Here is a 16,107-nt window from a genome sequence, read left to right as displayed (position 1 = left end):
GCAGTTTCAGCTTTAGCATCAGTCCTTCCAATGAACACCCAGGATTGATCTCCTTTAGAATGCACTGGTTGGATCTCCTTGCAGTCCAAGGGACTCTCAAGAGTCTTCTCCAACACCACAGTTCAAAAGCATCAATTCTTCGGTGATCAGCTTTCTTCACAGTCCAACTCTCACATCCATACATGACCACGGGAAAAACCATAGCCTTGACTAGACGGACCTTTGTTGGCAAAGTAACGTCTGTGCTTTTTAATATACTATCAAGGTTGGTCATAACTTTCCTTCCAAGGAGCAAGCGTCTTTTAATTTCCTGGCTGCAATCAGTATCTGCAGTGATTTTGGAGCCCAAAAAAATAAAGTCTGACACTGTTTCCACTGTTTTTCCATCTATTTCCCATGAAGTGATGGGACCAGATGCCATGATCTTTGTTTTCTGAACGTTGAGCTTCAAGCCAACCTTTTCACTCTCTTCTTTCACTTTCATCAAGAGGCTTTTGAGTTCCTCTTCACTTTCTGCCATAAGGGTAGTGTCATCTGCATATCTGAGGTTATTGATATTTCTCCCAGCAATCTCGATTCCAGCTTGTGCTTCTTCTAGCCCAGCATTTCTCATGATGTACTCTGCATATAAGTTAAATAAGCAGGGTGACAATATATAGCCTTGATGTACTCCTTTTCCTATTTGGAACCAGTCTGTTGTTCCATGTCCAGTTCTAACTGTTGCTTCCTGACCTGCATACAGGTTTCTCAAGAGGCAGGTCAGGTGGTCTGGGATTCCCATCTCTTTCAGAATGTTCCACAGTTTATTGTGATCCACACAGTCAAAGGCTTGGCATAGTCAATGAAGCAGAAATAGATGTTTTTCTGGAACTCTCTTGCTTTCTCCGTGATCCAGCGGATGTTGGCAATTTGGTCTCTGGTGCCTCTCCCTTTTCTGCTAGGAGACAAACCACAGCAGATGTTAAATCCCAGGTTCTGACTCTGCGTCTCTGAACCTCTCAGGTAGGAATCATCCTCAGTTCCAGACTCATAGGTCTCTCTGCTTCTCTTATTCATTTTCTCATTCATTTGCTCGTGCATTCATGCATGTTCCATCGAGTGTTTATTCATTCATCCACGAAACAAACATTCATTGCATGTCAACTCTGAGCAGGAGATACAGAGGGGAGAAAAAAGGCATGGCCTCCCTCCCATGAGAGTGATAATATTGGGTGCTGCAGTGCCTCAGAGAAGGTACTCAGTCAAGGTGCTGAGGTCAGGAAGGATGTTTCACAAGTACAATGTCAAGTGCAAGTTTTTCCAGGCAAAGGGGTGGCTAAGCTCTTTCTACCATAACTACCAGCTATCCCTAAAATCAAGCTCCTGGAAGTGGCAAGTGGAAGTCCCATCCTTCAGATACACTGTCATCACCGCCACCACCACTTTCTAAGCCCTCCCCAAATTTTAAATTCCTTAAGAATACAGTGCTTTGTGTAGACCTGTAACTATCAAAAATTCTTTCTTTCACTCCTCTCTCCCTCCCCATGACCACTGATATTGCACTTGAAGGGGCATAACCATATTGTTTAAAAATATACACCATTTGTATTTTTTTTAAATTGTATTTATTTTTTGAGTGTGCTGGGTCTTTGTTGCTGTGCAGACTTTTTGTAGTTGTGGCAAGCGGGGGTTACTCTCTAGTTTCGGCTCTCCAGCTCTAGAACTTAGCTTCTGTAGCTGTAGCGCACAGATTCCTTATGGCATGTGGAATCTTCTGGGACCAGGGATCAAACCCACGTCCCCTGCTCTGCAAGGCAGATTCTTAATCACTGGACCACCAGGGAAGTCCCTGGGGCATCAACATTTTTAAGACATTCTGCATGAAACATTATGTAGTGCATACACTCTTACAAATCTTCACAGTAAATGTGTATATATGCAAATGCCTTAAAATGTAATATATAGGTACACCCGTTCACAAACATACACAATACATATATGTATGTATGTGAGTATACATATGTATAATCTCCAAATTTCTAAGAAAACTAATTGTTTCGTTGTGGTTACCTGTTGCCACGTCAAACACTAAAACTTTATTAAGTTTCCCCAACAGCAGAAATAAAAGGGAGGCTACAGCTTTTTTGCCATCATAGAGAAAGCCAGCAGACCCAGCAAATGTTGAATGGGTCTGGCTGATAAAAAGTTATCCCACCTTTTCCTCTGAGAAAGCTTTCCTATTGGTAGAGTGTTAATGACATCTTCCCTTCTTGTGATGTCTAGAGTGATGTGTCCCGTGACACAGGCCACGGTTTGAATGACTAGAGGCTGACGGTAGTTGAATGTTTACTGAACGGCGGGTGGGTTTATTGTTATCATATCATTATCTCTGCCATACTCTCTGTCTGTGCTATCTCCCTGTTAACTAAATTGTTAGAACTTGGGAATCCTCTGGTAGTCCAGTTATTAAGGACCTGTGCTTTCACTGCAGGGAGCATGAGTTTGATCCCTGGTTGGGGAACTAAGATTCCTCATGTTGAGTGGCATAGCAACACCACCCCAAAATTGTTAGAATTATTGATGACCATGAGACTGACCCTGAGGACTGAGAGAGAGAGGGTGGAAGCTTTCTTTTAGACGTTATTAATAATAACGGTGAAAATAGTGGTGATCGCATTTATGAGCAATAATCAACATATATTGTTGTTGTTATTTCCTAAGTCTTGTCTGACTCTTTGTAATCCCATGGACTACAGCACACCGGACTCCCCCGTCCTATCTCCCGGAGTTTGCTAAACTCATGTCCATTGAGTAGGTGATGCTATCCAACCATCTCATCCTCTTCTGCCCCATTTTCCGCTTGCCTTCAATCCTTCTCAGCATCAGAGCCTTTTCCAAACAGTTGACTCTTCCAGGCTTCTTTGTCCGTGGAATTCTCCAGGCAAGAATACTGGAGTAGGCAGCTGTTACCTTCTCCAAGGAATCTTCCTGACCCAGGGATGGATCCTACATTGCAGGCATACTCTTTACTGTTTGAACCACCAGGGAAGCCTCCATATATTGTGTAATTAACTATTATAATACTCATTTTCAGATGACACCACCCTTATGGCAGAAAGTGAAGAGGAACTAAAGAACCTCTCAATGAAGGTGAAAGAGGAGAGTGAAAAAGTTGGCTTAAAACTCAACATTCAAAAAACTAAAGTCTTGGCATCTGGTCCCATCATTTCATGGCAAATAGATAGGGAAACAATGGAAACAGTGACAAACTTTATTTTCTTGGGCTCCAAAATCACTGCAGATGGTGACTGAAGCAGAAATTAAAAGATTCTTGCTCTTTGGAAGAAAAGCTATGACAAACCTGGACAACATATTAAAAAGCAGAGACATTAATTTGCCAATAAAGGTTCATCTAGTCAAAGCTATGGTTTTTCCAGTAGTCATGTATAAATGTTAGAGTTGGACCAAAAAGAAGGCTGTTCGCCAAAGAACTGATACTTTTGAACTGTGGTGTTGGAGAAGGCTTTTGAGAGTCCCTTGGACTGCAAGGAGATCAAACCAGTCAATCCTAAAGGAAATCAATCCTGAATATTCATTGGAAGGACTGATGCTGAAGCTGAAGCTCCAATACTTTGGCCACCTGACGCAAAGAGTTGACTCATTAGAAAAGACATTGCTGTTGCTGCTGCTGCTAAGTCACTTCAGTCGTGTCCGACTCTGTGCGACCCCGTAGACGGCAGCCCACCAGGCTCCCCCGTCCCTGGGATTCTCCAGGCAAGAACACTGGAGTGGGTTGCCATTTCCTTCTCCAATGCATGAAAGGAAAAGTGAAAGTAAAGTTGCTCAGTTGTGTTCGACTCTTAGTGACCCCATGGACTGCAGCCTACCAGGTTCCTCGTCCATGGGATTTTCCAGGCAAGAGTACTGGAGTGGGGTGCCATTGCCTTCTCCAAGAAAAGACACTACTGCTGGGAAAGATTGAAGGTAGGAGGAGAAGGGGACGTCAGAGGATGAGATGATTGGATGGCAGCACTGACTCAATCAATGTGAGTTTGAGGAGGTTCTGGGAGATGGTAAAGGACAGGGAAGCCTGGTGTGCTGCAGTCCATGGGGTTGCAAGAGTCAGACATGACTGAACGCCTGAACAATAACAACAACAAATACTCATTTACATATTTTGCTTCATTTGTCATCTCATGTTTGAGATATTACTTCATTTACGTCTTGCAGCTGCTCTGTGAGGTAAGTTCTAGTGTCATCACCCTGATTTTACAGATGGAGGAAGGTAAGGCACACAGAGGTTTACTGATCTACCCAAAGTCACACGGCAACGGCAGAAGAGGGTTTGAACCTAGACGGTCTAAACTCTGGAATCCACACTCTTTACCACTAAGCCATGTTGTCTTTCATTACTCTCACGCAATTGAATCTTGGTAAAACAAGAAAAACAGTCATCTAGCTGAGGGGAGAAGAGATGCTCCAAAAGCCCCCAGAAGACCCCAGGCTCTGAACTCAAGGTCCCAGTTTCTAGCTTTCCCCTTCCAGCAGGGGGCGCCCATAGTCCACATATTCTGTATTCTGGGTTCCCTCTTAAAGCCTGATGCCTCCCCTATTGAGAACCACAACTTGTGACCCTTCAGTAGAAGCCCTGATCTTCAATTCTGTGTAACATTCTTGAAGTATTTATAGTGCATTAATCGAGGCAGTGACCCAATATGTGGAAGGAATCAAGGGAATGATCCAGTGTATTTCTTGGAGGACCTGCAATGGGCATTAATGTTGTTATTTAGTCCTTGAGTCGAGTCTGATTCTTTGCGATCCCAGGGACTGTAGCCTGCCAGGCTCCTCTTTTCATGGGAATTTCCCAGGCAAGAAGACTGGAGGCTTCTCAGTCGAGGGACAGCAACAGGGTTGATGGTCCTGAGGATGCAAGTTTCTCCAATATTCTGCATATTCTCCAGCTGCCAGGAGGCACCCTTGCAGGTTTCAGGGGGACCCTCTTCAGCTCTGCCAAGTCATCCTTTTTCTGTGTATACTTTGATATTAGAAATCTGATTCCAAATTGAATGAGAGAGAAAACACAGAGAGAAATACCCCAGGCCAGCCTCCAGGACGGTGACTCTCTAACACCATTACCTGAGTGACCCTGGACCTTCCCCACCCAGGGATCAAACCTATGTCTTCTGCATTGGCAGGCAGATTCTTTTTTAAATTATTTTAACTGGAGGGTAATTTCTTTACAATGTTGTAGTGGTTTTTGCCACCCATTGACATGGTGTACATGTGTCCCCCATCCTGAACCCCCTCTCACCTCTCTGCCCACCCCATCCATCTGGGTTGTCCCAGAGCACCGGCTATGAGTGCCCCGCTTCATACATCGAATTTGCATCAATCACCTATTTCAAATATGGTAATATGCATGTTTCAATGCTATTCTCTCAAATCATCCCACCCTCCCCTTCTCCCACAAAGTCCAAAAGTCTGTTCTTTTACATCTGTGTCTCTGTTGCTGTCTTGCATATAGGGTTGTCGTTACTGTCTTTCTAAATTCCATATATATGCTTTAATATACTATATTGGTGTTTCTCTCTCTGACTTACTTCAGTCTGCATAATAGGCTCCAGTTTCACCCACTTCATTAGAACTGACTCAAATGCATTCTTTTTTATAGCTGAGTAATAGTCCATTGTGAATATGTATAACACTTCCTTATCCATTCATCTGGCAGGCGCAGTCTTTACCATGAGCCACCGATGGCCACGTGTGTGTGTTTAGTCACTCAGTTGAGTCTCACTCTTCACAACTCTATGGACTATAGCCCACCAGGCTCCTCTGTCCAGGGAATTCTCCAGGTAAGAATACTGGAGTGGGTTGCCATTTTCTCCTCCAGGGGCATCTCTCTCTGCTAAGTCACTTCCGTCGTGTCCGACTGTGTGCGACCCCATAGACGGCAGCCCACCAGTCTCCTCCGTCCCTGGGATTCTCCAGGCAAGAACACTGGAGTGGGTTGCCATTTCCTTCTCCCTCCAGGGGCATGGATAACCACAAACCTAGTAAACCTGCAGAAACCCCAAGCAGATAAGCCACAAAGGCACTTGAGGCAGGGGTTTTTCTTATCACATTCAGAAAACTAGCCCCAGCTCTTAGGGTGGCCTTGACCATGTGAGTCCTACCCCACTACCTCAGACTGTTAAGGTGAGGGGCCATGCTATGCAGGCTGCCTCGCCCTTGTGAAACTTGTGCCCAGGTGTTTTCTCTCTAGTGACCTTTGTCACATCCTTTGCAAGAAATTAGCTCCAAGGAGCAACTGCAGAAAACCAAACTTCAACCTGCACCATAAACAGAAATGCCAGGAGACCAGATTAGGCAGAATTTGTATGTTTCACAGTGTGGGGGAAATAACTCTGAGAGGTCTGTCTCCAAGCCAGATGCTCCCTCCACCCTCAAAATAATCTGCAGTAAAGATCAGGTGAGGGGCTTCACCTTAACTGGCGGTTTCTCATCTAGGGCCAGCAACAGAATTGATGGCCCTGGGATGCATGTTTCTCCAACATCCAACACATTCCCCAGCTGCCTCTGAGGAGCCCTTGCAGGTTTCAGGGGGACCCTCAACAGCCCCTCCAAGTCATCCTTTTCTGTGTATATCTTTGTATTAGAATTCCGATTCAAAATTGAATGAGGAGGGAAAACCCAGAGAGAAGTCCCCGAGGCCAGCCTCCAGGGAGGTGACTGTCTAACCCAGGAGCCTGCCTGGGTTCAGATTCTAGCATCTGCCCCATAGAGGCTGAGCAACCCTGGGGCTGTTTATTTACCCTTTATCTGCACTGTGGTTTTCTCACTTGTGAAATGAAGATAATAAAATCCACCTCCTAGGGTCGTTGAGCACCTCCAGTGAGTTAAGGCAGGTAAAGATTAAACACAGTGCTTGGCGCCCAGGAAGCCCTCCATCAATCAGTCTGAGCTGCTGTAATGAAACCTAGTCATGCAGGCAGCTCTGGGCAAGAGAGGGTCTTGCACTCTTTCACAACTGCAAATTTCACTGGGACCAGGGCAGTTTTTTCTGCTCTGAGTGACACTGGGAGACTGCCTGCCTTTCCTCCAGAACTTAACACCCCCTCACCTCCTCCAGGCTGCAAACCCCATCCTTCAAGGTAGTTAACTAGAGGCCATGCGGAAGTTTTCTCTCCTGGAATCGGTTCCTGAGCATTTGCTCTTGTGACTAACTGGCTGGGAGCGGAGGTCAGTTGAAGTTCAAGAGGGCCTCCGTTCTGACTTTTACTGCTTATTGATTTGTGGCATTTATAAGCCTGAGCCCTGGGCCTCCAGGGCCAAGACCGCAGGCACAACAATGCCACCCTTCTCCGGTGGCCCTGTTTACCTTCCGGGAGCAGACAGGGTGTGGCCAGAACTTCTGGGGTGGTGAGAGCACAGCACAGGGTGTGGTGAGGAGGCGGGGTGTGGCTGCCCAGGACAGGCCTTGGGGAAGGCAACTGGGGAAACCAGCCAGGGCAGCCCAGGTCTGAGTGCGGAGGCCCTGCGGTTGCTGCTCTACTGTGGAGCAGTTGTGGGGACTCGGGTTCTCTGCTCCTCAAACACAACGACTGCAATAATAATAGCTTGTGTAGGTTGCTCAGTCATGTCCTACTCTTTGTGACCCCATGGACTATAGCCCGCCAGGCTCCTGGGTGTGTGGAATTCTCCAGGCAAGAATACTGGAGTGGGTAGCCATTCCCTTCACCAGGGGATCTTCCTGACCTACAGATCGAACCCGGGTCTCCTGCATTAAAGGTAGATTCTTTACCGTGTGAGCCACTGGGGAAGCAATAATAATGGCATCCCTTATATGAGTACTTCTAGCCACATGTGGCACCCTCCTGCTGCTGCTACTGCTGCTAAGTCACTTCAGTCGTGTCCGACTCTGTGTGACCCCATAGACGGAAGCCCACCAGGCTCCCCCATCCCTGGGATTCTCCAGGCAAGAACACTGGAGTGGGTTGCCATTTCCTTCTCCTGCAGCTCTACCTTAATTAAGTATGGCTCACAGAATCCCTACCACTAGCTGAATGACCCTGGAGACTTGGCTTACCTTTTTCTCCCACAGTGTCACCTATATGCTGGGGGTGGCGGTGGTTAAAGGCACTTTCCTTGAGGGTAGAGCAGGAGGTGCCCGGCTGGCATCCCAGTCAAGGTGCTGGAGTCTGGTGGTCCCGGGAAGGGGCAGGTGGAATTAGATCACATGATATCAGAGGAAAGGGATTTATCTTGGTGACTTTAGGACGCCGGTTCCATGTAGGAATGCAAAGTTTAGAATCCAGGAAAGAACTGACAGAGGATTTCAAATAAGATTTGATATGAAAGTGCCAACCTTGACCTTGAAATACATCAGTTGGCAATGGCAGACCCTGAGTAGAGTCCTGAGCATAGAAAACCAATATCTGACTCACTGAAATAAGTGTGAACAAAGTTGAGATCAACTACATAAAACATTTTACGGACCATAGAAGGCTTTCAACCAAGTAAATAAAGTATGTGGGGGAAAAAAAGGCACCTTCCTTTTCAGATTATGTGAGGATCAAGTGGAAAGCCCTAGAACAGCCTCTGGACCCAGGTAATGTGGAGCAAGCATCAGTAATTGCTAATGTAGATTTCATGTATGTGATTTCATGCCATTTCATGGCAATCCTGTGAGGCAGTGCCTTTACTGGGGAGTGGCCCAGGGCATGCAAAAAGAAGCAAGCAAAACTGGGATTTGATTCTGGAATTATCTGACTCTGAATCCAAAACTCTGGGTCCAAATAGCTGTGCCTCAGCGCTTTTTGTTTACCAACTCCATGTGAAGAGTCACTGGTTGAATGCCTTACTATGAGCCAAGCTGTTGCGACCTTTTTTAATCCACTGAAAGTTCCAATAACTTAATTCATAACCACACACAGAGCTCATCCAGCTGGGGACTGTGCTGGGTCCTGGATCTATCTCTGTGAGCAGAACCTTGGTTTGCCCACAGGGAGCTCACAGGCCAACCTGAAAACGAAGAAGAGGCCCTTCGTTGGCACATTTACACGTCTAATGACTCTTTCTGCTTGCAACTCCATCTGGACAATTTCTTTTTTATTTTTAAATCTTTTTTTGACTGTGCTGGGTCTTCCTTTCTCTGCATGGGCTTTTCTCTAGTTGTAGTTACTGGGGGCTACTGGATTTCCCTGGTGGCTCAGACGGTAAAATGTCTGCCTACAATGCGGGAGACCTGGGTTCAATCCCTGGGTCGGGAAGATCTCTGGAGAAAGTAATGGCAACCCACTCCAATATTCTTGCCTGGAAAATCTCATGGACGGAGGAACCTTGTGGGCTACAGTCCATGGGGTCGCAAAGAGTCGGACACAACTGAGCGACTTCACTTCACACCACTTCTCTAGTTGCGGTGCAAGGGCTTCTCCTTGTGGTGGCTTCTCTTGTTGTGAAGCACAAGCCCTGGAACTTGCGGGCTTCAGTAGTTGCAGCTCCCAGATTCTAGAGCACAGGGCCAATAATCGTGGCGCATGGGCCACAGGTATGGAGGTAGCATGTGGATCTCCAGATGTGAGATCTTCCCAGACCAGGGATGGAGTCCATGTCTCCTGCACTGTCACGTGAATTCTTTACACTGAGCCACCAAGGAAGCCGCGGACAATTTCTTGAGCTCCCTTATCTCTTTTGAGGGCCTTAACTAAACCATCAACCCCTACTTTGCATGAAATTCCCATTTCTAGGTTGAGGTTTTAAATGGACTGTTAAATAGGAGAAGGAAAGAAACTAGAAGAGATATTGGTCACCTGTTCCTCAGTCTTCAGTTTATCCTTGAAAGACTAGGAAGATTTGATAAGGGCTTGAAGAAAGGAAAGTCCACTGTAGGGTACACATACCTCTGGACACGGGTCTTCTCTAAGGTGTGGGCTTTAGGAAATTGCTTCCAGATCCTGGAAAAGAGGTCAGGAAAATGTCACTCACCGAGAAATTAGGAAGAAAGTCATTGATGAGATGGACTGGCTATCTGCAGGTATTCCCCACTCCACAAGATGTGCTGCAGGGGGAGACTTGAAACACCAAGATCAAACCCTTGCCTTTATGAAACAGATATTTACGGAATAGTCTACAGGCACTATGTGAAACAGTGGGGATTTAAAGATGAAGCAAACCCCCCCTAGGTGCCTCAGAGTGCTACCTGGAACTGGATGTAAACAAGAAAGGTATAATCTAGTCAACTGAATTAATCTGAGTGGTTAAAGTCTTGATGTGACAATAAAAATACACAGCCAGCACGGTGTCCTGGAAAAGAAGCATTCAAGGCCATTCTTAGTCTTTATCCAGCCCCCAGGAGGGCCCAAGATTCCATCAGGAGAGGTGTGAGCGGTTTGGGTCAGAGAAAGCTTTTTAGGACTCTCCATACTTGGCTAAATCTGTCACATTAGTACTTAGAGAGGCTTTCTCTGTGCCCTGGGCTGTTCTTAGCACTTGACATCAGATGGTCCATTTAATCCTCGCAATAAACCTATGGAATAGGTATACCGTCCCTCCAACAATTTCAAAATTTGATGCCTTGAGAGGTTTAAGTAACTTATTGAAGGCAACCATACAGCTGGTTAGGTAGCAGAGAAGGGCCACGTGGCATCGGGGCCCCTGCTCTTACCCACAGCACTAGTCCTTCTGTAGGCACCGAAATAGTCCTCTCATGAGTGGTTTGGATTCCTCGGTCATTGGATCTTGGGTGGGTAGCACACAGTGCCTGCAGGCCTCTCATTGTGATTTAATTATGTGGCATTGGGTTTATAGCCTAGTCTCATGTAAATGTTGGTCCCACGTTTCCTGGAGCCTGAAAACCTCAAGGTGCTCCAAGAAAATAAAATTCTCTCCGAAGGACCAAACCCCAAAGTGAATGGGTCAGGGTCCCCTCAAAGAACTGATGATACTGAAACAGGTCAGGACCCTATGGTCCTTCCCCACTGTGTCCTCTGCCTGCCTTTTGCCTGTGGAAGACTTTAGTCAAAGAGTAGGTTTAATCAGAGAAACGAGAACACGTGGAAACAAAGGAAAACAGTGGAAGGAGACCAAATAATAATCATGTAGTCAATAAGCTTAGTCAAAGGCCTTTGGTTCTTTCTCAAGGGCTGTAGATAATATTCTGAGCCATATCCTGTGAGCTGTCTTATAGAGACTAATACCAGGTGGAAGAAGTTAACTACATGATGACCACACTGTACCCACAACATAAGCAGTTACAGTTCTGAGAACTGGACTCAGAGAAATGGAAACAAATGGACCCTGGAACTGAAGATTAACTGCACCTAAAACAATCAAGATGATGCTGGTCAGACCACCGATGACCCGTTTGAAGATGACTGTCAGAGCTGACTGTGCTGTTCCTGCATATGGCCCCCTCCTTCTGTCTATAAAACCTTTTGCCCCACTGGTTGCCAGCTGGGGGGAGTTGGCTTTTGAAAAGATGTTTGCCCTTCTTCCTGAGTTGTTGGCATCTGAAATAAAGCAAACTTTCCTTTCTACCAACCTGGCTATTTATTGGTTTTTGAGTAGTGAGCAGCCAGATCCCACACACTCTTTCGATAATAATACAAGGACACGCAGCAGCAGAACCAGGGGTACAACTCAGTTGCCTTGGCTTCAGTCACAGTCCTTTATACTTGGAAAGGAAAAAAAAAAAAGGACATAAAATGCACAGGAATCAAGTTCTGAGAATGTCTAAGCCAACTTAGAAACATACTTTTAAAGTATCCCATAACTGGGGACTTAAGTATGTGTCACAGAGTGTGTTTCCTATCAGCATCCTAGCTCCTTCAGGGTGGGGACTTTGAGGCCCCTGTAGAGTGAGGGGAAGCCCAGAGCCCATTGAGAATGGAGCCTGGTTTAGAATCTCCAGGTAAGTGCTGAGCCCAGAAGGTGGACTTGAAGAGCCTACAACCTTTTGTAGAGATTTGGAAGTGGGTTGAGTTAAACTCTCTTGGACTGCAAGGAGATCCAACCAATCCGTCCTAAAGGAGATCAGTCCTGGGTGTTCATTGAAAGGACTGATGCTAAAGCTGAAGCTCCAATACTTTGGCCACCTCATGCGAAGAGTTGACTCACTGGAAAAGACTCTGATGCTGGGAGGGATTGGGGACAGGAGGAGAAGGGGATGACAGAGAATGAGATGGCTGGATGGCATCACCGACTCGATGGACATGAGTTTGAGTGGACTCCGGGAGTTGGTGATGGACAGGGAGGCCTGGGGTGCTGTGATTCATGGGGTCGCAAAGAGTCTGACATGACTGAGCGACTGAACTAAACTGAACTGAGTTAAACAGAAAATGCCTGCTAGGCCACCAGAGAAGTTCTTAGACTTCTCCGGGTAGAGTCTTAGGACTGTGTGTGGTCAGGGAGAGAAGGCCCGGGGCCCTAGCAGTGTTGTCATGGACCTGGCCTAGGATTTTACTAATAGAACATTGATGCAAGACTCCCAACCCAGCCCATTTCCAAGCCCTCAAGATATTACAGCAGGACCCAGAGGATGCAATTCTAATCAGAAAGGATCTTAGATTTGACTCTATTGATGAAAAAGTCCCTCTGAAATCAAGAAGATCTGAAAGAGCCAGAAAGTATTCATTGTTTCGATTCAACTCAGTTCAACTCAGTTGAATTCAACGTATTCAACTCAACATTTACTGTGTACCAGGCACTGTGTTGGGGCTTCCCTCAAAGCTCAGTTGGTAAAGAATCTGCCTGCAATGCAGGAGACTGGGGTTCGTTTCCTGGTCGGGAAGATCCTCTGGAGAAGGAAATGGCAACCCACTCCAGGATTCTCTCACCTGGAGAATCCCATAGGCAGAGGAGCCTGGTGGGCTACAGTCCGTGGGATTACAAGAGTCGGACACAACTTAGCAACTGAACCACCACCAACCAGGCACTGTGTTGGGAGCTAGGAATACCATAGGCAGCAAGATAGGCAAAACCGCCTGTAAGAAATTCATAGTCTGAAGTGGAGAAGACCTGCTTTTAAGACAGAGTCCTCCTCCTCCCAGGAAGTGACTCTTTCTCTGCAGCTCGTGGCATGAGGGGCCCCTGGGAAGAGTGGCTGCCAATTAGCCTGCAGTTCTCCTGTCTCCAGAATCAGCATTGCCCAAGACTTATTACTTCATTCAGCCTTCTGACACTGTTGAATGATTTTTTTTTTTTAAATCATATCTAGATTTCCCAGTTTTTCCTGGCAGAAATTTTGGTCTCCTGTAGGCTGCTCTGTCCTAAATGGAAGTGGAAGTCACATGACTTTAACTTTCATGTCCTTTCTCAGTTGTTTTTTGATGATTTAAATGGGAATCCAAGGTCATAGTTATGAATATCAAGTCTCTTACCCTCCAGCAGTGCAGAAATAAAGGCTTCTTTTTTTTTTTTTAAGAAGGAAAACCATCCTTAGGTTTTAAGGAGCTTCCTTCCTATACATTGCAGGTGGCTGGCACTGATGTGCTCTCTCACCTCAACTGTCTGGGAGATGTGTGGAGGTTTTCTCACAGGAAGGAGACCAAAGGTTTCCAGTTTTCAAGTGGCCAGTCCAAGATTCCAAGCGATGGATTCAGTTCCTGACTTAATGTTTGCCTGGGTAGTAGGAACTTAGAGGAAAATGCAAAATGTGAGTGTGTGAGTGTGTGTATGTGTGTGGGTTGTGGCTTACTTAAAAAGGGTCTAAATATGTGGATAACAGACTTGTGGTTGCCAGCGTGAGAGAGGGATGGACTGGGAGTTTGGGGTGAGCAGATGCAAACTGTTATGTATAGGACGGATAAACAGCAAGGTTCTACTGTACAGCACAGGGAACTGTATTCAATACCCTGTGAGAAACCATAGTGGAAAATAATATGAAAAAGTATATATAACTGAATCACTTTGCTGTACAACAGAAATTAACACATTGTAAATCAACTATACTTCAATAAAATGTCTTTGAAAATGAATAAATGAAAAGGGTCAAAAAGAGAGTAAAAGGAGAAGTAGGTTTGTGGCAGAAAGTCAGTGATAGCAATTTGAAGAAGCTGGTCCTGGTCACCATTTCTTGAAAAGCCAGGAGACTTTAAAAGATGGCAAGTAGCTCATCGGTTGCTGGGACCAGCCCCAGGGTGATTTTTTTTTTTTCATTTATTCAAGATGAGATAATGAGAGCTCAGGGGGTGCTTTCTGTCTTCTCCCTGCTCCCATCTGCTCGCCGACTTCACCCCACCCCACCTGGCTTACAAAGACACCACTTCTCTTTCCACTCTTGAGAGGCCTTCTAGTCTGTATTCTCTAACCAGGTCTGCAGCTGAGCAGGACTGTCAGCCATGTTTGCACCCTATAGAGTCCCAGGTGGATTTGCTGAGAAGCCAAGGAAGTTACCAGGGCTTCACTAGCATGGGCTTTTCCAAGTCCTGGGAGGTTTGTGATGGGGGGAAAGTGGGCACCAGTGTCCTGCTCCCTCAACATTTGCTCTTGTGATATTTGCAGAAGTATAATACTTCAACTAAGTTTGGTCAAGACGGCTGTCTGCTTCCTTCGTGACTTCGACTTGGGCTATGGAATAAGCACAGCTTTGGATTCTTTGGGGATTTGCTGAAAGGACTACTAACTGAGGAATTTCATTTTTGGGGGCTTTGAAGGATGTATTTCTTTTTTTTTTTTTGTTACTTCTGTGCTGCGTTGTTGTCAATGTGGGAATAACATCCAGGAATATTTTTATCACCTACAGGGCTGGCTCAACCTGGTGGCTACATGTAGCTGCAGGGCCAGAGGTTGTAGAGCAATAAGAGAAGATCGTTCAGCGTCTGGCCCAGATATGCCAGTGGAAGAGAAGTGAGGTTTGAAATGTACAGGGTCAGAAGCTAACCCAGGGGAAATGCTCCCAGGCATCAGGTGTGCAGAATCCCAGGCACAGGACTCAGTTCTCCTCAATATGTGATCCAAACAAAAGTTCTTTCCTGTCAAGAATCCACTCAATAATGCAACGAGTATCATTCTAAGTGAAGCATAATATGCCTTTTCTTTTTGATGGCATCACATGAAATAGATGTTTTTCAGAATTTCTGTATTTATAGGGCAAAAACCTGTAGCATTCTTACAAAAGTGTGTATATTTGTGTGTGAAGTCATACATACATCTGATAATTAATAATAAAAATCTAATTTTAATCAACCATACCAGAGGAAAGACTGACTTGTTTTTCTGTTCTCACTCTATAAAAAGTTATGAAATTATTATCATAGAAAAAAGCTATGCAGCCAAAAAATGTAGAAAAGCAAGTATTGCTGAAATGGTCAAGATGGTTTGTGAAGAGACGGTATGATATTGTTAAAGATTTTGTGATGTTTAACATATCTATGAGCATTTGAAATTTACTGAGATTTCTTTTTTCATTTGAAATAAATGTTCACAATCATAACTGATTTCATATTTTAAAATTTTGTATTTGTGTTCATAGTTTTATGTTTTTTTAAGCCTCTCCCCCCTCGAATATATATATATATATATATCTACAAAACTGTATCTACTCTTGAGTCAATTACACTGCGTTTCTGAGACTCATTTTCCATATGGCTGCCAGCCCATCCCTCTCTCCCCACCCCTTCCAATAAGGTTGTATTTTTCCCTGACTTTTTTGTCATTCTCACTTGCCAAGATAATCTCTTATTTAATCCCAGCCAACGTGTCTTCCCATGTCTTAAATTCTTGTAAAATCAGCAGCAAAGATCTTTGCAATGCCTGGCAGGCAAAATACTTGTAGGCATATTAAATTTGGTCTAATTAAAAGCTCAAATGCAACCAATTGTTTCACTCTTTGTTTTATTGGGGAAGGGAAGCCTTTAAAAGAAATGAGCCAGAGGATTCTTCTCATTTCAAACACTCAGTTCAACTATTTCCTTACTGTTATTTGTAATAAAAAGAAAGTTCTGATTAGGAAGGTTCAATGATTTTGCTGATTGAAAAAAATACGTACAGTAAACCTAATCTTGGTGGCACAATCTTAGGTGAGTCTTTGAGGTGGTGCTGGGGAGGTAGCTAATGACTGGTCCATGAGTTGCTAGACTAAACATTTGACAAATGTTTTTTAGTCTAATTTTTTCTTGCCTAGAATTGAGT

The 16,107-nt window shown here is 45.0% G+C and overlaps 1 long non-coding RNA gene across 2 annotated transcripts in view; it reads left to right on the top strand.

The window, feature by feature from the left end:
* LOC129562076 (uncharacterized) overlaps nt 1–15,688 on the top strand; it is a 36,873-nt gene extending 21,185 nt beyond the window's left edge. The window contains exons 4-7 of one of the 2 annotated variants that reach the window (XR_016037435.1): nt 3,074–4,221; nt 5,708–5,831; nt 13,450–13,630; nt 14,479–15,688. This is a non-coding gene — a long non-coding RNA (uncharacterized LOC129562076). Of the gene's footprint in view, nt 1–3,073; nt 4,222–5,707; nt 5,832–8,912; nt 12,186–13,449; nt 13,631–14,478 lie in introns of those variants that run through there. The other variant, XR_016037436.1, reaches the window with a different exon arrangement.
* The last annotated feature ends 419 nt before the right edge of the window (nt 15,689–16,107 follow it).

The sequence above is a fragment of the Moschus berezovskii genome, chromosome 5 (genome assembly GCF_049115385.1).
Source record: "Moschus berezovskii isolate FMDL1 chromosome 5, NW_MosBer_1.0, whole genome shotgun sequence".
In the NCBI taxonomy this organism is placed as follows: Eukaryota; Metazoa; Chordata; class Mammalia; order Artiodactyla; family Moschidae; genus Moschus; species Moschus berezovskii.
Note: the sequence above shows the minus strand (reverse complement) of the source record. Positions and strands in the feature narration are given on the sequence as shown.